This window comes from Triticum dicoccoides, chromosome 6B (genome assembly GCF_002162155.2).
Source record: "Triticum dicoccoides isolate Atlit2015 ecotype Zavitan chromosome 6B, WEW_v2.0, whole genome shotgun sequence".
Classification (NCBI taxonomy): domain Eukaryota; kingdom Viridiplantae; phylum Streptophyta; class Magnoliopsida; order Poales; family Poaceae; genus Triticum; species Triticum dicoccoides.
Window position 1 is genome coordinate 171,029,538 of NC_041391.1, and position 22,587 is coordinate 171,052,124.

Consider the following 22,587-nt stretch of genomic DNA (forward strand, 5'->3'; position numbering starts at 1 on the left):
CTTTGCCTGATCCATTTTGAACTTTTTCAAAATTTTGTCAAGGTATGTGCTTTGTGAAAGTCCTATTAAGCGTCTTGATCTATCTCTATAGATTTTGATGCCCAATATCTAAGCAGCTTCATCGAGGTCTTTCATTGAAAAACTTTTATTCAAGTATCCCTTTATGCTATCCAGAAATTCTATATCATTTCCAATTAATAATATGTCATCTACATATAATATCAAAAATGCTACAGAGCTCCCACTCACTTTCTTGTAAATACAGGCTTCTCCAAAAGTCTGTATAAAACGTTATGCTTTGATCACACTATCAAAGCATTTATTCCAACTCCGAGATGCTTGCACCAGTCCATAAATGGAACGCTGGAGTTTGCACACTTCGTTAGCACCTTTTGGATCAACAAAACCTTCTGGCTGCATCATATACAACTCTTCTTCTAGAAATCCATTCAAGAATGCAATTTTTACATCCATTTGCTAAATTTCATAATCATGAAATGCAGCAATAGCTAACATGATTCGGACAAATTTAAGCATCGCTACAGGTGAGAAAGTCTCATCGTAGTCAACTCCTTGAACTTGTCGAAAACCTTTCGCAACAACTCGAGCTTTATAGACAGTTACATTACCATCAGCGTCAGTCTTCTTCTTAAAGATCCATTTATTCTCAATGGCTTGCCGATCATCGGGCAAGTCAACCAAAGTCCATACTTTGTTTTCATACATGGATCCCATCTCAGATTTCATGGCCTCTAGCCATTTTGCGGAATCTGGGCTCATCATCGCTTCCTCATAGTTCGTAGGTTCATCATGGTCAAGTAACATGACTTCCAGAATTGGATTACCGTACCACTCTGGTGCGGATCTTACTCTGGTAGACCTACGAGGTTCAGTAGAAACTTGATCTGAAGTTTCATGATCAATATCATTAGCTTCCTCACTGATTGGTGTAGCTATCACAGGAACCGGTTCTTGTGATGAACTACTTTCCAATAAGGGAGTAGATACAGTTATATCATCAAGTTCTACTTTCCTCCCACTCACTTCTTTCGAGAGAAACTCCTTCTCTAGAAAGAATCCAATTTTAGCAACGAAAATCTTGCCCTCAGATCTGTGATAGAAGGTGTAGCCAATAGTCTCTTTTGGGTATCCTATGAAGACACATTTCTCCGATTTGGGTTCGAGCTTATCTGGTTGAAGTTTCTTCACATAAGCATCGCAGCCCCAAACTTTAAGAAATGACAACTTTGGTTTCTTGCCAAACCACAGTTCATAAGGCGTTGTCTTAACGGATTTTGATGGTGCCCTATTTAACGTGAATGCGGCCGTCTCTAAAGCATAACCCCAAAACGATAGCGGCAAATCAGTAAGAGACATCATAGATCACACCATATCAAGTAAAGTACGATTACGACGTTCGGACACACCATTTCGTTGTGGTGTTCCGGGTGGCGTGAGTTGCGAAACTATTCCGCATTGTTTCAAGTGCAGACCAACTCGTAACTCAAATATTCTCCTCCACGATCAGATCGTAGAAACTTTATTTTCTTGTTACGATGATTTTCCACTTCACTCTGAAATTCTTTGAACTTTTCAAATGTTTCAGACTTGTGTTTCATTAAGTAGATATACCCATATCTGCTCAAATCATCTGTGAAGGTGAGAAAATAACGATACCCGCCGCGAGCCTCAACATTCATTGAACCACAAACATCAGTATGTATGATTTCCAACAAATCAGTTGCTCGCTCCATAGTTCCGGAGAACGGCGTTTTAGTCATCTTGCCCATGAGGCACGGTTCGCAAGTACCAAGTGATTCATAATCAAGTGATTCCAAAAGCCCATCAGTATGGAGTTTCTTCATGCGCTTTACACCGATATGACCTAAATGACAGTGCCACAAATAAGTTGCACTATCGTTATCAACTCTACATCTTTTGGTTTCAACACTATGAACATGTGTATCATTACTATTGAGATTCAATAAGAATAGACCACTCTTCAAGGGTGCATGACCATAAAAGATATTACTCATATAAATAGAACAACCATTATTCTCTGATTTAAATGAATAACCGTCTCGCATCAAACAAGATCCAAATATAATGTTCATGCTTAACGCTGGCACCAAATAACAATTATTTAGGTCTAAAACTAATCCCGATGGTAGATGTAGAGGTAGCGTGCCGACCGCGACCACATCGACTTTGGAACCATTTCCCATGCGCATCGTCACCTCGTCCTTTGCTAATCTTCGCTTAATCCGTAGTCCCTGTTTCGAGTTGCAAATATTAGCAACAGAACTAGTATCAAATACCCAGGTGCTACTGCGAGCATTAGTAAGGTACACCTCAATAACATGTATATCACATATACCTTTGTTCACCTTGCCATCCTTCTTATCCGCCAAATACTTGGGGCAGTTCCGCTTCCAGTGTCCAGTCTGCTTGCAGTAGAAGCACTCAGTTTCAGGCTTAGGTCTAGACTTGGGTTTCTTCTCTTGAGCAGCAACTTGCTTGCCGTTCTTTTTGAAGTTCCCCTTCTTCTTCCCTTTGCCCTTCTTCTTGAAACTAGTGGTTTTGTTAACCATCAACACTTGATGCTCCTTCTTGATTTCTACCTCCGCGGCTTTTAGCATAGCGAAGAGCTCGGGAATAGTCTTGTTCATCCCTTGCATATTATAGTTCATCACGAAGCTCTTGTAGCTTGGTTGCAGTGATTGGAGAATTCTGTCAATGACACTATCATCAGGAAGATTAACTCCCAGTTGAATCAAGTGATTATTATACCCAGACATTTTGAGTATGTGTTCACTGACAAAACTATTCTCCTCCATCTTGCAGCTATAGAACTTATTGGAGACTTCATATCTCTCAGTCCGGGCATTTGCTTGAAATATTAACTTCAACTCCTGGAACATCTCATATGCTCCATGACGTTCAAAACGTCGTTGAAGACCCGGTTCTAAGCCGTAAAGCATGGCACACTGAACTATCGAGTAGTCATCAGCTTTGCTCTGCCAGACGTTCTTAATGTCGTCAGTTGCATCAGCAACAGGCCTGGCACCCAGCGGTGCTTCCAGGATGTAACTTTTCTGTGCAGCAATGAGGATAATCCTCAGGTTACGGACCCAGTCCGTGTAATTGCTACCATCATCTTTCAACTTTGCTTTCTCAAGGAGCGCATTAAAATTCAACGGAACAACAGCACGAGCCATCTATCTACAAACAAACATAGACAAGCAAAATACTATCAGGTACTAAGTTCATGATAAATTTAAGTTCAATTAATCATATTACTTAAGAACTCCCACTTAGACAGACATCTCTCTAGTCATCTAAGTGATCACGTGATCCAAATCAACTAAACCATGTCCGATCATCACGTGAGATGGAGTAGTTTCAATGGTGAACATCACTATGTTGATCATATCTACTATATGATTCACGCTCGACCTTTCGGTCTCCGTGTCCCGAGGCCATATATGTATATGCTAGGCTCGTCAAGTATGACCTGAGTATTCCGCGTGTGCAACTGTTTTGCACCCATTGTATTTGAACGTAGAGCCTATCACACCCGATCATCACGTGGTGTCTCAGCACGAAGAACTTTCGCAACGGTGCATACTCAGGGAGAACACTTCTTGATTATTAGTGAGAGATCATTTTAAAATGCTACCGTCAATCAAAGCAAGATAAGATGCATAAAGGATAAACATCACATGCAATCAATATAAGTGATATGATATGGCCATCATCATCTTGTGCTTTGTGATCTCCATCTTCGAAGCACCTTCGTGATCACCATCATCACCGGCGCAACACCTTGATCTCCATCGTAGCATCGTTGTCGTTACGCCATCTATTGCTTCTACGACTATCGCTACCGCTTAGTGATAAAGTAAAGCAATTACAGGGCGTTTGCATTTCATACAATAAAGCGACAACCATATGGCTCCTGCCAGTTGCCGATAACTTCGGTTACAAAACATGATCATCTCATACAATAAAATATAGCATCACGTTTTGACCATATCACATCACAACATGCCCTGCAAAAACAAGTTAGACGTCCTCTACTTTGTTGTTGCAAGTTTTACGTGGCTGCTACGGGCTTAGCAAGAACCGTTCTTACCTACGCATCAAAAACCACAACGATAGTTCGTCAAGTTGGTTCTGTTTTAACCTTCGCAAGGACCGGGCGTAGCCACACTCGATTCAGCTAAAGTGAGAGAGACAGACACCCGCCAGCCACCTTTAAGCACGAGTGCTCGTAACGGTGAAACTAGTCTCGCGTAAGCGTACGCGTAATGTCGGTCCAGGCCGCTTCATCTCACAATGCCGCCGAACCAAAGTATGACATGCTGGTAAGCAGTATGACTTGTATCTCCCACAACTCACTTGTGTTCTACTCGTGCATATAACATCAACGCATAAAACCTAGGCTCGGATGCCACTGTTGGGGAACGTAGTAATTTCAAAAAAATTCCTACGCACACGCAAGATCATGGTGATGGCATAGCAACGAGAGGGGAGAGTGTTCGTCCACGTACCCTCGTAGACCGTAAGTGGAAGCGTTAGCACAACGCGGTTGATGTAGTCGTACGTCTTCACGATCCGACCGATCCAAGCGCCGAACGTATGGGGCCTCCGAGTTTAGCACACGTTCAGCTCGATGACGATCTCCGTGCTCCGATCCAGCAAAGCTCCGGAGATGAGTTCCGTCAGCACGACGGTGTGGTGACGATGATGATGCTCTACCGGCGCAGGGCTTCGCCTAAACTCCGCGACGATATGACCGAGGTGGAATATGGTGGAGGGGGGCACCGCACACGGCTAAGGAACGATCCGTAGATCAACTTGTGTGTCTATGGGGTGCCCCCCGCCCCCGTATATAAAGGAGGGAGGGGGGGTGCGGCCGGCCCCCTAGGGGTGCGCCTGGAGGAGTCCTACTCCCACCGGGAGTAGGACTCCCCCCTCTTGCCTTGGTGGAGAAGGAAAGGGGGGAGGGGAAAGAGGAAAGGGGGGCGTCGCCCCCCCCCTTCCTTGTCCTATTCAGACTAGGGGGGAGGGGGTGCGCGGCCTGCCCTGGCCGGCCCTCCTCTTCTCCCTCTTGGCCCACTAAGGCCCATTAACCCCAGGGAGGGTTCCGGTAACCCCCCGGTGTTCCGGTAAAATCCCGATTTCACCCGGAACCATTCCGATGTCCAAACATAGGCTTCCAATATATCAATCTTTATGTCTCGACCATTTCGAGACTCCTCGTCATGTCCGTGATCACATCCGGGACTCCGAAAAAACTTCGGTACATCAAAACTTATAAACTCATAATAAAACTGTCATCGTAACGTTAAGCGTGCGGACCCTACGGGTTAGAGAACTATGTAGACATGACCTAGAACTATTCTCGATCAATAACCAATAGCGGGACCTGGATGCCCATATTGGTTCCTACATATTCTACGAAGATCTTTATCGGTCAAACCGCATAACAACATACGTTGTTCCCTTTGTCATCGGTATGTTACTTGCCCGAGATTCGATCGTCGGTATCTAATACCTAGTTCAATCTCGTTACCGGCAAGTCTCTTTACTCATTCTGTAATGCATCATCTCGTAACCAACTCATTGGTCACATTGCTTGCAAGGCTTATAGTGATGTGCATTACCGAGAGGGCCCAGAGATACCTCTCCGACAATCGGAGTGACAAAACCTAATCTCGAAATACGCCAACTCAACATGTACCTTCGGAGACACCTGTAGTACTCCTTTATAATCACCAAGTTACGTTGTGACGTTTGGTAGTACCCAAAGTGTTCCTCTGGTAAACGGGAGTTGCATAATTCTCATAGTTACAGGAACTTGTATAAGTCATGAAGAAAGCAATAGCAGTATACTAAACGATCAAGTGCTAAGCTAACGGAATGGGTCATGTCAATCACATCATTCTCCTAATGATGTGATCCCATTAATCAAATGACAACACATGTCTATGGTTAGGAAACATAACCATCTTTGATTAATGAGCTAGTCAAGTAGAGGCATACTAGTGACTATATGTTTGTCTATGTATTCACACATGTATCATGTTTCCGGTTAATACAATTCTAGCATGAATAATAAACATTTATCATGATATGAGGAAATAAATAATAACTTTATTATTGCCTCTAAGGCATATTTTCTTCACATCCTCACTAGAGTCAGAGGGGGAATGTTTGAGTACCTTGACACCTTTTTCCATGAAGCAGTAGGTGGGAGCATAGTCATTGAAGCTTTTGTCAGTAGAGTTGGGGAGGTCATTTTCTTCAGTGTTGAAGATGGACTTACTGACGTAAGCTGTAGCGAGGGCTAATCTTGCCACACCACGGTCTGATTCCTCATTCCTCCTCCACATTGTCCTCAGATTCAGCTTCAGAGTCCATTTCCTTGCCAATGAATGCCCGGGCCTTCTTGGAACTGCTCTTCTTGTGAGATGAAGACTTTGAAGATTTTGATGATGAATACTTTGAGGATTTCTTATTCTTCTTTGAGTCATCAGAATCGTCATCTTTGTACTTCTTCTTCTTTGATTCCTTTTCCCATAGAGGACAATCAGACATGTAGTGACCAGGTTTCTTGCATTTGTGGCAAGTTCTCTTTTTGTAGTCATGAGATGAGGAATCATCATTTCTTGAAGACTTTCCAAAGCGACCGCTGTCGTGTCAAACCCGGCGGATCTCGGGTAGGGGGTCCCGAACTGTGCGTCTAAGGCTAATGGTAACAGGAGGCAGGTGAAACAATGTTTTACCCAGGTTCGGTCCCTTTCGATGGAGGTAATACCCTACTTCCTGCTTGATTGATCTTGATGATATAAGTATTACAAGAGTTGATCTACCACGAGATCGTAGAGGCTAAACCCTAGGAGCTAGCCTATGATTCTGATTGTTGTCATCCTACAGACTAAACCCTCTGGTTTATATAGACACCGGAGGAGGCTAGGGTTACACCAAGTCAGTTACAAAGAAGGAGATCTAACATCCCGATTGCCAAGCTTGTCTTCCACGCAAAGGAGAGTCCCATCCGGACACGGGTCGAAGTCTTGAGTCTTGTATCTTCACGGTCCAACAGTCCGGCCAAAGTATATAGTCTGGATGTCCGGATACCCCCTTATCCAGGACTCCCTCAGTAGCCCCTGAACCAGGCTTCAATGACGATGAGTCCGGCGCGCAGATTGTCTTCGACATTGCAAGGCGGGTTCCATCTCCGAATCCAGGGCACCTGTTGTAGCGAACAGTGTCCGGCTTCCCATCGATGTTGTATTCCTTGGCTTCTGTGCTTCAATAATGACCATCTCCACATGTCGAGCGAATACAAGGAGCCGGAGCATTTTTACATTTGTCAGCCCGACCCGGCAGGCAAACCGCCTATTTGAAGAGACGGGGATCCTCAGATCCAAATCTCACCTCCTTCCCTCAAGCAAGCATTCAACAGGGCGCATCCGGAAGAAACCATTCTATCATGGCCGGTCGCCGCAGCTCCTCTTCTCACTCCCTTAGCTCTAAGCCAGGTGATTGGGAAGAATTTCTATCCCCCACAGCCATTTAGTAGAGTTGCAGACCCAAGGGTTTCTTCCACCGGCGTACATGGTCCCCGTCTGAGCCGGACTAGCACCTACAATGATGGGGCGCAAGCGGAGAGATCTCGTAACCCATCTCAGGAGGAGCGAGTATGCCTCATCCCATATTTGCTAAGAGGCGTCGGTTTTCCAATCCACCCATTCCTTCGCGGGCTCCTGGAATTCTATGGCCTCCAGTTGCATAACTTCACCCCCGCCTCCGTGCTTCACATTGCAGGATATGTTGCCCTTTGTGAATTATTCCTAGGCTGCGAGGCTCACTTCGAGTTATGGAAGAAGTTATTCTGCCTCATCCCTCGTAATCAGGGGGAATCTATATATCAACTGGGCGGAGCCGAAATATGGCGCGTCGCCCAGACTGGATACCTGTCCGGCACTCCAAAGAAGGCATCTGAAGACTGGCCCTCGGAGTGGTTTTATGTAGATGACGTTCCCCTTCCGGACCCAATCCGGACGGGCCTTCCTAAGTTTAATAATGCTCCGCTGAAGAAACGCCGAAGTTGGCGCCCTCGGAGCCCCCAGGAGGAAGATACCAGAGAAGTCCACTTCCTGATGAGCAGGATAAAGACACTGGCCCAATCAGGACTGACAATAGTCGAGGTTATATCAATATGCATAATGCAGGGGGTGCAGCCACTCCAATATCGGGGGAAGCCCATGTGGCACTTCAACGGGGAAGACGATGCCACCCGCTGCGGTCGTAAAGGTCTGGACTCCGCCACTGCTCTGGCGAGAATACTATCCGATTTATATAAAGGAGAAGAAGAAGAATTCCTCCGTATCAAACCGCGAGATGGATTTTCCATGTACAACTCCCCAAGCTGGGTAAGTCGTTACTCTTTACCCAACTCTATCCATTCTGGTGCTCTTCATCACAATCATTTACCTTGATATTTCTAAGCAGGAACTGAGGAAGGCCGTGAAAGAGTTCAACAGCCCTCCTCCGTGTTGGGGAACGTTGCAGAAAATCAAAAAATTTCCTACGGTTTCACCAAGATCCATCTATGAGTTCATCTAAGCAACGAGTCAAGGGAGTGAGTTTGCATCTACATACCACTTGTAGATCGGATGCGGAAGCGTTCAAGGGGATGGTGATGATGGAGTCGTACTCGCCGTGATTCAGATCACCGATGACCAAGTGCTGAACGGACAGCACCTCCGCGTTCAACACACGTACAGGACGGGAGATGTCTCCTCCTTCTTGATCCATCAAGGGGGAAGAAGAGGTTGATGATGATCCAGTAGCACGACGATGTGGTGGTGGATGCAGCAGAACTCCAGCAGGGCTTCGCCAAGCGACTACGGGAGGAGGACGAGGTGTAGCAGGGGGAGGGAGGCGCCAATGCACAGGGTGCGGCTGCCCTCCCCCCTGCCCTCCTTTATATAGGCCCCCAGGGGGGGCGCCGGCCCTGGGAGATTCAATCTCCCAAGGGGGCGGCGGCCAGGGGGGTGGAGTGCCCCCCAAGGCATGTGGTGCGCCCCCCACCCTAGGGTTTCAACCCTAGGCGCAGGGGGTGGGCCTAGGGGGGTGCACCAGCCCACTATGGGCTGGCTCCCCTCCCACTTCAGCCCATGGGGCCCTCCGGGATGGGTGGCCCCACCAGGTGGACCCCCGGGACCCTTCCGGTGGTCCCGGTACATTACCGGGTGACCCCGAAACTTTCCCGACGGCCGAAATACCACTTCCTATATATAATTCTTTACCTCTGGACCATTCCGAAACTCCTCGTGACGTCCGGGATCTCATCCGGGACTCCAAACAACATTCGGTATGCTGCATACTCATATTCATACAACCCTAGCGTCACCGAACCTTAAGTGTGTAGACCCTACAGGTTCGGGAGACACGCAGACATGACCGAGACGACTCTCGGGCAATAACCAACAGGGGGATCTGGATACCCATGTTGGCTCCCACATGCTCCTCGATGATTTCATCGGATGAACCACGATGTCGAGGATTAAACAACCCCGTATACAATTCCCTTTGTCAATCGGTACGTTACTTGCCCGAGACTCGATCGTCGGTATCCCAATACCTTGTTCAGTCTCGTTACCGGCAAGTCACTTTACTCGTACCATAATGCATGATCCCGTGACCAACCACTTGGTCACTTTGAGCTCAATATGATGATGCATTACCGAGTGGGCCCAGAGATACCTCTCCGTCATACGGAGTGACAAATCCCAGTCTCGATCCGTGTCAACCCAATAGACACTTTCGGAGATACCTGTAGTGCACCTTTATAGTCACCCAGTTACGTTGTGACGTTTGATACACCCAAAGCACTCGTACGGTATCCGGGAGTTACACGATCTCATGGTCAAAGGAAGAGATACTTGACATTGGAAAAGCTCTAGCAAACAAACTACACGATCTTGTGCTATGCTTAGGATTGGGTCTTGTCCATCACATCATTCTCCTAATGATGTGATCCCGTTATCAACGACATCCAATGTCCATAGCCAGGAAACCATGACTATCTGTTGATCACAACGAGCTAGTCAACTAGAGGCTCACTAGGGACATATTGTGGTCTATGTATTCACACGTGTATTACGATTTCCGGCTAATACAGTTATAGCATGAATAAAAGACAATTATCATGAACAAGGAAATATAATAATACTTTTATTATTGCCTCTAGGGCATATTTCCAACAGTCTCCCACTTGCACTAGAGTCAATAATCTAGTTACATTGTGATGAATTGAACACCCATAGAGTTCTGGTGTTGATCATGTTTTGCTCGCGAGAGAGGTTTAGTGAACGGATCTGCGACATTCAGATCCGTATGTACTTTGCAAATATCTATGTCTCCATCTTGAACATTTTCACAGATGGAGTTGAAACGACGCTTGATGTGCCTGGTCTTCTTTTGAAACCTGGGCTCCTTGGCAAGGGCAATAGCTCCAGTGTTGTCACAGAAGAGTTTGATCGGCCCCGACGCATTGGGTATGACTCCTAGGTCGGTGATGAACTCCTTCACCCAAATTGCTTCATGCGCTGCCTCCGAGGCTGCCATGTATTCCGCTTCACATGTAGATCCCGCCACGATGCTTTGCTTGCAGCTGCACCAGCTTACTGCTCCACCATTCAACATATACACGTATCTGGTTTGTGACTTAGAGGCATCCAGATCTGTGTCGAAGCTAGCGTCAACGTAACCCTTTACGACGAGCTCTTCGTCACCTCCATAGACGAGAAACATGTCCTTTGTCCTTTTCAGGTACTTCAGGATATTCTTGACCGCTGTCCAGTGTTCCTTGCCGGGATTACTTTGGTACCTCGCTACCAAACTTACGGCAAGGTTTACATCAGGTCTGGTACACAGCATGGCATACATAATAGATCCTATGGCTGAAGCATAGGGGATGACACTCATCTCTTCTTTATCTTTTGCCGTGGTCGAGGACTGAGCCGAGCTCAATCTCACACCTTGTAACATAGGCAAGAACCCCTTCTTGGACTAATCCATTTTGAACCTTTTCAAAATCTTATCAAGGTATGTGCTTTGTGAAAGACCTATGAGGCGTCTCGATCTATCTCTATAGATCTTGATGCCTAATATCTAAGCAGCTTGTCCAAGGTCCTTCATTGAAAAACCCTTATTCAAGTAGGCCTTAATGCTGTCCAGAAGTTCTATATCATTTCCCATCAGGAGTATGTCATCTACATATAATATGAGAAATGCTACAGAGCTCCCACTCACTTTCTTGTAAACGCAGGCTTCTCCATAAGTCTGCATAAACCCAAACGCTTTGATCATCTCATCAAAGCGAATGTTCCAACTCCGAGATGCTTGCACCAGCCCATAAATGGATCGCTGGAGCTTCCAAACTTTGTTAGCGTTCTTAGGATCGACAAAACCTTCCGGCTGCATCATATACAGCTCTTCCTTAAGATGTCCATTAAGGAATGCCGTTTTGATGTCCATCTGCCATGTCTCATAATCATAGTATGCGGCAATCGCTAACATGATTCGTACGGACTTCAGCTTCGCTATGGGAGAGAATGTCTCGTCGTAGTCAATCCCTTGAACTTGTCGATAACCCTTAGCGACAAGTCGAGCTTTATAGATGGTAACATTTCCATCCGCGTCCGTCTTCTTCTTAAAAATCCATTTGTTTTCTATCGCTCGCCGATCATCGGGCAAGTCTGTCAAAGTCCATACTTTGTTTTCATACATGGATTCTATCTCAGATTTCATGGCTTCAAGCCATTTGTTGGAATCTGGGCCCGCCATCGCTTCTTCATAGTTCGAAGGTTCACCGTTGTCTAACAACATGATTTCCAGGACAGGGTTGCCGTACCACTCTGGCGCGGAACGTGTCCTTGTGGACCTACGAAGTTCAGTAGCAACTTGATCCGAAGTACCTTGATCATCATCATTGTTTTCCTCTTCAGTTGGTGTAGGCATCACAGGAACGGTTTCCTGCGCTGCACCACTTTCCCGTTCGAGAGGTAGTACTTCATTGAGTTCTACTTTCCTCCCACTTACTTCTTTCGAGAGAAACTCTTTTTCTAGAAAGCATCCATTCTTGGCAACAAAGATCTTGCCCTCGGATCTTAAGTAGAAGGTATACCCAACAGTTTCCTTAGGGTATCCTATGAAGACGCATTTTTCCGACTTGGGTTCGAGCTTTTCAGGTTGAAGTTTCTTGACATAAGCATCGCATCCCCAAACTTTTAGAAACGACAGCTTAGGTTTCTTCCCAAACCATAATTCATACGGTGTCGTCTCAACGGATTTAGACGGTGCCCTATTTAAAGTGAATGTAGCTGTCTCTAGAGCGTATCCCCAAAATGATAGTGGTAAATCGGTAAGAGACATCATAGACCGTGCCATATCTAATAGAGTGCGATTACGACGTTCGGACACACTGTTACGCTGAGGTGTTCCAGGCGGCGTGAGTTGTGAAACGATTCCACATTTCCTGAAGTGTGTACCAAATTCGTGACTTAAGTATTCTCCTCCACGATCTGATCGTAGGAACTTTATCTTTCGGTCACGTTGATTCTCTACCTCATTCTGAAATTCCTTGAACTTTTCAAAGGTCTCAGACTTGTGTTTCATCAAGTAGACATACCCATATCTACTCAAGTCATCAGTGAGAGTGAGAACATAACGATATCCTCCGCGAGCCTCAACGCTCATTGGACCGCACACATCGGTATGTATGATTTCCAACAAGTTGGTTGCTCGCTCCATTGTTCCAGAGAACGGAGTCTTGGTCATTTTGCCCATGAGGCATGGTTCGCATGTGTCAAATGATTTATAATCGAGAGACTCTAAAAGTCCATCAGCATGGAGCTTCTTCATGCGCTTGACACCAATGTGACCAAGGCGGCAGTGCCACAAGTATGTGGGACTATCGTTATCAACTTTACATCTTTTGGTATCCACACTATGAATATGTGTAATATTACGCTCGAGATTCATTAAGAATAAACCATTGACCATGGGAGCATGACCATAAAACATATCTCTCATATAAATAGAACAACCATTATTCTCGGATTTAAATGAGTAGCCATCTCGTATTAAACGAGATCCTGATACAATGTTCATGCTCAAACTTGGCACTAAATAACAATTATTAAGGTTCAAAACTAATCCCGTAGGTAAATGTAGCGGCAGCGTGCCGACGGCGATCACATCGACTCTGGAACCATTCCCAACGTGCATCGTCACCTCGTCCTTCGCCAGTCTCCGTTTATTCCGCAGCTCCTGCTGTGAGTTACAAATATGAGCAACGGCATTGGTATCAAATACCCAGGAGTTACTACGAGTACTGGTAAGGTACACATCAATTACATGTATATCAAATATACCTTTGGTGTTGCCGGCCTTCTTATCCGCTAAGTATTTGGGGCAGTTCCGCTTCCAGTGACCCTTCCCCTTGCAATAAAAGCACTCAGTCTCAGGCTTGGGTCCATTCTTTGACTTCTTCCCGGTAACTGGCTTACCGGGCGCGGCAACATCCTTGCCGTCCTTCTTGAAGTTCTTCTTGCCCTTGCCCTTCTTGAACTTAGTGGTCTTATTGACCATCAACACTTGACGTTCGTTCTTGATTTCAGCATCTGCTGACTTCAGCATTGAGAACACTTCAGGAATGGTCTTCACCATCCCTTGCATGTTGTAGTTCATCACAAAGCTCTTGTAGCTTGGTGGGAGCGACTGGAGGATTTTGTCAATGACCGCCTCATCAGGGAGGTTAATGTTCAGCTGAGTCAGGTGGTTGTGCAACCCAGACATTTTGAGTATGTGCTCACTGACAGAACTATTTTCCTCCATCTTACAACTATAGAACTTGTCGGAGACATCATATCTCTCGACCCGGGCATGAGCTTGGAAAACTAGTTTCAGCTCTTCGAACATCTCATATGCTCCGTGATGCTCAAAACGCTTTTGGAGCCCCGGTTCTAAGCTGTAAAGCATGCTGCACTGAACGAGGGAGTAATCATCAGCACGAGACTGCCAAGCGTTCATAACATCTTGGTTCTCTGGGACGGGAGCATCACCTAGTGGTCCTTCTAGGACATATTGTTTTCTGGCAGCTATGAGGATGATCCTCAGGTTCCGGACCCAGTCCGTATAGTTGCTGCCATCATCTTTCAGCTTGGTTTTCTCTAGGAACGCGTTGAAGTTCATGTTGAGATGAGCGTTGGCCATTTGATCTACAAGACATATTTGCAAAGGTTTTAGACTAAGTTCATGATAATTAAGTTCATCTAATCAAATTATGAACTCCCACTTAGATTAGACATCCCTCTAGTCATCTAAGTGTTACACGATCCGAGTCGACGAGGCCGTGTCCGATCATCACATGAGACGGACTAGTCATCGTTGGTGAACATCTTCATGTTGATCGTATCTTCCATATGACTCGTGTTCGACCTTTCGGTCTCCGTGTTCCGAGGCCATGTCTGTACATGCTAGGCTCGTCAAGTTAACCCTAACTGTTTTGCATGTGTAAAACTGTCTTACACCCGTTGTATGTGAACGTAAGGATCTATCACACCCGATCATCACGTGGTGCTTCGAAACGACGAACTGTAGCAACGGTGCACAGTTAGGGGAGAACACTTCTTGAAATTGGTTTAAGGGATCATCTTATTTACTACCGTCGTTCTAAGTAAACAAGATGCATAAACATAATAAACATCACATGCAATTATATAGTAGTGACATGATATGGCCAATATCATATAGCTCCATTGATCTCCATCTTCGGGGCTCCATGATCATCTTGTCACCGGCATGACACCATGATCTCCATCATCATGATCTCCATCATCGTGTCTTCATGAAGTTGTCACGCCAACGACTACTTCTACTTCTATGGCTAACATGTTTAGCAATAAAGTAAAGTAATTTACATGGCGTTCTTCAATGACACGCAGGTCATACAAAAATAAAGACAACTCCTATGGCTCCTGCCGGTTGTCATACTCATCGACATGCAAGTCGTGAATCCTATTACAAGAACATGATCTCATACATCACAATATATCATTCGTCATTCATCACAACTTCTGGCCATATCACATCACATGACAATTGCTGCAAAAACAAGTTAGACGTCCTCTAACTGTTGTTGCATCTTTTACGTGGCTGCAATTGGGTTCTAGCAAGAATGTTTTCTTACCTACGAATAACCACAACGTGATTTTGTCAACTTCAATTTACCCTTCATAAGGACCCTTTTCATCGAATCCGCTCCAACTAAAGTGGGAGAGACAGACACTCGCCAGCCACCTTATGCAACTAGTGCATGTCAGTCGGTGGAACCGGTCTCACGTAAGCGTACGTGTAAGCTTGGTCCGGGCTGCTTCATCCCACAATACCGCTGAAGCAAGAAAAGACTAGTAGTGGCAAGCAAGTTGACAAGATCCACGCCCACAACCAAATTGTGTTCTACTCGTGCATTAGAGAACTACGCATAGACCTAGCTCATGATGCCACTGTTGGGGAACGTTGCAGAAAATCAAATTTTTTCCTACGGTTTCACCAAGATCCATCTATGAGTTCATCTAAGCAACGAGTCAAGGGAGTGAGTTTGCATCTACATACCACTTGTAGATCGGATGCGGAAGCGTTCAAGGGGATGGTGATGATGGAGTCGTACTCGCCGTGATTCAGATCACCGATGACCAAGTGCTGAACGGACAGCACCTCCGCGTTCAACACACGTATGGGACGGGAGATATCTCCTCCTTCTTGATCCAGCAAGGGGGAAGAAGAGGTTGATGATGATCCAGCAGCACGACGGCGTGGTGGTGGATGCAGCAGAACTCCAGCAGGGCTTCGCCAAGCGACTACAGGAGGAGGACGTGGTGTAGCAGGGGGAGGGAGGTGCCAATGCACAGGGTGCGGCTGCCCTCCCCCCTGCCCTCCTTTATATAGGCCCCCAGGGGGGCGCCGGCCCTGGGAGATTCAATCTCCCAAGGGGGTGGCCAGGGGGGTGGAGTGCCCCCCAAGGCATGTGGTGCGCCCCCCCCCCCACCCTAGGGTTTCAACCCTAGGCGCAGGGGGTGGGCCTAGGGGGGCGCACCAGCCCACTATGGGCTGGATCCCCTCCCACTTCATCCCATGGGGCCCTCCGGGATGGGTGGCCCCACCCGGTGGACCCCCGGGACCCTTCCGGTGGTCCCGGTACATTACCGGGTGACCCCGAAACTTTCCCGACGGCCGAAATACCACTTCCTATATATAATTCTTTACCTCCGGACCATTCCCAAACTCCTCATGACGTCCGGGATCTCATACGGGACTCCGAACAACATTCGGTATGCTGCATACTCATATTCATACAACCCTAGCGTCACCGAACCTTAAGTGTGTAGACCCTACGGGTTCGGGAGACACGCAGACATGATCGAGACGACTCTCGGGCAATAACCAACAGCGGGATCTAGATACCCATGTTGGCTCCCACATGCTCCTCGATGATTTCATCGGATGAACCACGATGTCGAGGATTAAACAACCCCGTATACAATTCCCTTTGTCAATCGGTACGTTACTTGCCCGAGACTCAATCGTCGGTATCCCAATACCTTGTTCAGTCTCGTTACCGGCAAGTCACTTTACTCGTACCGTAATGCATGATCCCGTGACCAACCACTTGGTCACTTTGAGCTCAATATGATGATGCATTACCGAGTGGGCCCAGAGATACCTCTCCGTCATACGGAGTGACAAATCCCAGTCTCGATCCGTGTCAACCCAACAGACACTTTCGGAGATACCTGTAGTGCACCTTTATAGTCACCCAGTTACGTTGTGATGTTTGATACACCCAAAGCACTCCTACGGTATCCGGGAGTTACACGATCTCATGGTCAAAGGAAGAGATACTTGACATTGGAAAAGCTCTAGCAAACGAACTACACGATCTTGTGCTATGCTTAGGATTGGGTCTTGTCCATCACATCATTCTCCTAATGATGTGATCCCGTTATCAACGACATCCAATGTCCATAGCCAGGAAACCATGATTATCTGTTGATCACAACGAGCTAGTCAACTAGAGGCTCACTAGGGACATATTGTGGTCTATGTATTCACACGTGTATTACGATTTCCAGATAATACAGTTATAGCATGAATAAAAGACAATTATCATGAACAAGGAAATATAATAATACTTTTATTATTGCCTCTAGGGCATATTTCCAACACTCCGCAGCCAGAGGATCCTGGTCGGGCCCTCGACCCAGACTTGAAGGAGATCCGGATATATCTGTGGAGCTTGTCGACGGGACATTTTATTAGGCAAGCTGCGACGGCACCTTGGTGGCTATTATCGCTGATTATCCCGGACTGCTCCCTGCGTCGCGTGTAAGCAAAGCTGAAGCTTTAACTTTTGAAGAGGATTCCTTCCTTATAACATGCCTTATGCACAAATATCTTATTTTTATAGAGACGGCCATCGGAATGCGGCGCCGGGCCCCTGGAGGCTCATCAGCAAAGGGCATCCGGGCCAGGTAGGCTAAAGAGGAAGGTGGTTAGGGTTGAAACGCCATCATAGAGGTATAGTTAAAATCTGCTCTGTGATTATCGTGTTTGAAATGTAAAAGCGTCCATCGTGTCCTGGCAGAAAGAGTAGTCACCGGACTATATCCGGAGATCCTGCCGATCACGCCTCCACCATCCGGATTCCAGAACTGGCTTCAAGAGAGGAGGCAACGCGGGGCGGATGCCGAATTGTCCTCCGACGGAGGATGCGGATAGGCTCTCCGCCATGAATTCTGAAGTAGAGAGCGCCATGAATCACCGATGCCGACGGGCCGTACTTCACGATGGTATCTTTTCCGAAGAGGCATTCAATGCCTTCAATTCAGGAGACGCATACATCCGAGCTTCCCAAGATGGACTCGCCCGAGTGACGGACTAGTATGCAAAAGATATACGGGTAAGAAAATTTGATAAGCATGTATATCAGTAGCCCCTGAGAATTGAAACAGTGGGAACAACTTATTTAAGGATCATTGTATGCACATGTTCTTGTAGAGAAGAATACCCATTTGTCTCGTGAGCTAGAGGAGTGCAAGACTCAGCTGAGGGTCGTTGTTGCCAAACTAGAGGAATCCCAGAAGGCCTCATCTGGTAACATTTGTCGTAATAGAGAAATTTTAGGGACATATACCAGTTAGCATTTGGCTTGCTTTATAAGTCTAACAGAAAATTCTGCAGACAATCCCGGGGAGAATCCGGAGATCGGAAAAGAGAGTGAGTCACATCTCCAAAGATAGCTAAAGGCTGGAGAGCGTGTGCTCACACAGGTTAGGCAGGAGAAAAACAATCTCCAAGATGCCAACGTCCGGCTGGGCGTCGAATTAGCAGATGTTCGAGCTTAGCTTGCGGACTCCGTGAAGGAGAACAAGAGGCTTCATCGCGGCATTTATGGTAAGTGCCTAAATGAACTGTGGTGCAGTTCGGCGAGGAAGCATATTAAAAGAGTTTATGTCTGTAGGTATGCTGACGGGCCGTCCTGAAGAGGAGATGCCCGGGTCCGCAGGCGATTTGCTGCAAGATCTCTCACAACTGCGCATGCGAGCTCGGCAGGTGATGCAGGGTATTGCCCAGGCCTTGTGGCCATCCGCTCCCCTGCCAGGAGGCATGGGGGCGCTCGTGGATATGCTCCAAGGAGCACGGCGGCGCTTCCGGTTATGGAAGGTATCAGCCTGCCGACAAGGTGCAAGGGAAGCCTGGCCATGGTGAAGACGCAATACGCCAAGATTGACCCGAACCATATGGCCGAAGTCGGACCGGCAGGGCTAGATGGGCAAGAGATTCCCGTAAGTCTGGTGTATGACCAGGTAGCGTTAGCCGCAAAGTATTCCCAACAGGATTGCAAGCTAGATAGCCTGTTGGATGGTATAGAGGAAGAGTATAGCTAGTCCAAGTGACTATGTAATTCAATGGACATATGTAGTCCCTAGCCGGATTAAAAATCTTTTGTCACGACGGACCTTTTCGCTTCAACCCTCGGATCCGACAGTCCGGGGTGTATCCGAATACCCGCTCAGTTATGTAATACCGGGGTATGCGTGGAAACCAGGCGTAGGGGTCATAAGTGCTTGAACAGACAAGTACCCAACTAGTTATGTTATATTACATGGGTAGTAAGAAACATCTTCCAGGGAGAATAGTTCCGTTAGGGGTTCCTTTCCCTGGGTACGCATGCATCGATGTGCATATCCGAACTGCGAATAGAAACGCATGATACAAAACATCTGGGGATTCACATTGTAATAAACGAAAGAAACATCTTTTGTTCACCGACCGAATATTCCCTTAAGAACGCTAGCTTTCGACTTCACCCAGTCTGAGGTACACATCCGGTTGAGCCGGCAGTAACAATCGCAGAGGTGATCCCCTTATGCCCTAGCCGAATTAACAGGAACGTAGGGCATAAACACAAGAGCCAGGCAACCCAACATGGCCAAATCTTAAGTCATATCGATGCATATAATGGTGAAGAAAAGGCACATATGGAAAAAAGGACGCATATGTGGTAGGCAGGAAGCCATAAAAGTAATTATATTTAGCTTCCGTATAGGAAGCCCCCAGGTATGGTGAGCACACATAGTGCGGCCGGAGTGATCCGAGCATCCGCACTGTATTTAATACTTTGTGTGAAGAAGGTAAAAAAAGGGCGAGAAAGGAAAAAGGGAGAACATAATTAAAAGATTGGGTGTAAGGAGACGAACACTGAGTTCGGCACTAGGCGTAGAATCTCCGGAGTCTGGCCGCGTTCCATGGGTTCGACTCGAGTCTGTTATCGGATGCATTGCGCAGGCGGTACGCTCCTCCGGTGAGAACTTTATCAATGATGAAGGGACCCTCCCACTTAGGTTTGAGATTGTCCTTCTTCTTCTTCGGTAGGCGTAGAACGAGTTCCCCAATGTTACAAGTTTTGGCCCACACTTCTCTGCTTTGATACCTTCGAGCGTGCTGCTGTTAGAATGCGGAACGGGCTTTTGCGACGTCGCGCTCCTTCTCCAGGGCATCTAAGTTGTCCTGCCGATCTAGCTCGGCTTCCTTCTCTTCGTACATGTGCACACGAGGTGGGTCATGGATTATGTCGCAGGGTAGTACTGCTTATGCGCCATACACCATAAAAAATGGTGTATATCCAGTGGTGCGATTCGGCGTGGTCCGCAGCCCCCAGAGTACGGAGTCGAGCTCCTCGACCCAGTGTGTGTCTGATTCTTTCAAGCATCGCACTAGTCTGGGTTTGATGCCGCTCGTGATGAGACCATTTGCATGTTCGACCTGGCCGTTTGTTTGGGGATGATAGATGGAGGCGTAATCGAGCTTAATGCCCATGTTGCCGCACCAAGTTTTCACTTCATCAGCTGTGAAGTTTGAGCCATTGTCAGTGATGATGCTTTGGGGGACACCGTAACGGTGTACAACCCCTGATATGAAGTCTATCACTGGTCCGGATACGGCCGTTTTAACTGGTTTGGCTTCTATCCATTTGGTGAACTTGTCCACCATGACCAATAAGTATTTTTTCTTATGGCTTCCCCCTTTAATAGGTTTGACCATATCTAGCCCCCAGACCGTGAAGGGCCAAGTTATGTGGATTGTTTGGAAGAGCGGTAGGGGGCATGTGGCTCTGATTGGCGAAGAGCTGGCAACCGACGCAATGTTGGACAAGGTCCTATGCATCTGCTCGGGCTGTCGGCCAATAAAAACCTGTACGGAAGGCTTTGCTGACAAGTGGCCGAGCCGCAGCGTGGTGCCCGCCAAGTCCGGCATGGATTTTAGCCAAGAGCTGTCGCCCTTCCTCTTCGGAGATGCATCTTTGGAGCACTCCGGTGGCACTTTTCTTATAGAGCTCTCTCTCATGGACTTTGTAGGCCTTGGAACGCCGCACCATAGAACGTGCTTCATTTTGGTCCTCGGGGAGCTCCTGCCTATTTAGGTAGGCCAAGAAGGGCTCGGTCCACGGGGCGATTACAGCCATGATTTCATGGGCCGAAGGTGTTATTTCGGTGGCGGGGCCCCTGATTACGTCAGATGGTTTGGAATCTAGGGTTGTATTCGGAGCCTGACTGGTGTTGCTGGATTCCCCTTCCCATACCATGGATGGCTTGAACAGCCTTTCCAAGAATATATTAGGTGGGACGGGGTCGCGTTTAGCGCCGTTGCGGGCGAGGATATCCGCCGCTTGATTTTTCTCGGGCCACATGGTGGAATTCGAGCCCCTCGAACCGAGCTGACATTTTGAGGACGACATTATGGTAGGCCGCCATTTTCTGATCCTTGGCATCAAAATCTCCGTTTATTTGTGATATTGCGAGGTTTGAGTCCCCGCGCACTTCTAGGCGTTGAATGCCCATAGAGACTGCCATCCGAAGACCATGCAACAGATCCTCGTATTCGGCTGTGTTGTTGGAGTCTGTGTATAATATTTGGAGTACGTATTGGACCGTGTCTCCGGTGGGGGATGTCAGGACTACACCTGCTCCCAATCCGGCCAGCATTTTAGAGCCGTCGAAGTGCAATGATCCAATTGGAGTACGCGCTGTACTCTTTAGGGAGTTCGGCTTATGTCCATTCGGCGACAAAGTCAGCCAATACTTGCGACTTAATGGCCTGCCGTGGTTTGTATGTTATGTCGAACGGAAGGAGCTCGATAGCCCATTTAGCAATCCGTCCCGTGGCGTCGCGGTTGTTTATTATGTCGTTGAGTGGTACTTCGTAGGCCACCGTAATCGAACACTCTTGAAAGTAGTGTCGTAGCTTCTGGGATGCCATGAAGACCGCGTATGCTATCTTTTGATAGTGTGGGTATCGGGATTAGCATGGAGTGAGGACAATGGACACGTAATATACCGGCTTTTGGAGCAGGAACTTGTATCCGTCTGCTTCTCGTTCGACGACGAGCACTGCGCTTACAACCTGATGTGTTGCAGCTATGTACAATAGCATAGGTTCGCCAGTATTTGGCGCGGTCAAGATTGGATTGCTGGCCAATAGGGTCTTTATTTCATCCAGTCCGGCTGCGGCCGCATCCGTCCACACAAAGTGTTCGGTGCGTCGAAGAAGGCGGTAAAGAGGTAGTGCCTTTTCTCCTAATCGGGAGATAAAGCGGCTTAAGGCAGCCACGCATCCAGTTAGTTTCTGGATATGCTTGAGGTCTGTTGGGATAGCCAACTGCGACAGAGCTCGGATTTTTGCCGGATTTGCTTCGATTCCTCTATTGGAAACGATGAAGCCGAGCAACTTCCCGGAGGGTACGCCGAAAACACATTTTTCCTGGTTGAGCTTGATGTCGTATGTTCGGAGGTTGTTGAACGTGAGTCTCAAGTCATCTATTAAAGTTTCGACGTGTCTTGTTTTTATGACCACGTCGTCCACGTATGCCTCCACTCTTTTGCCGATTTGCTTCTCCAGGCATGTCTGAATCATACGTTGATAGGTTGCGCCGGCATTTTTGAGCCC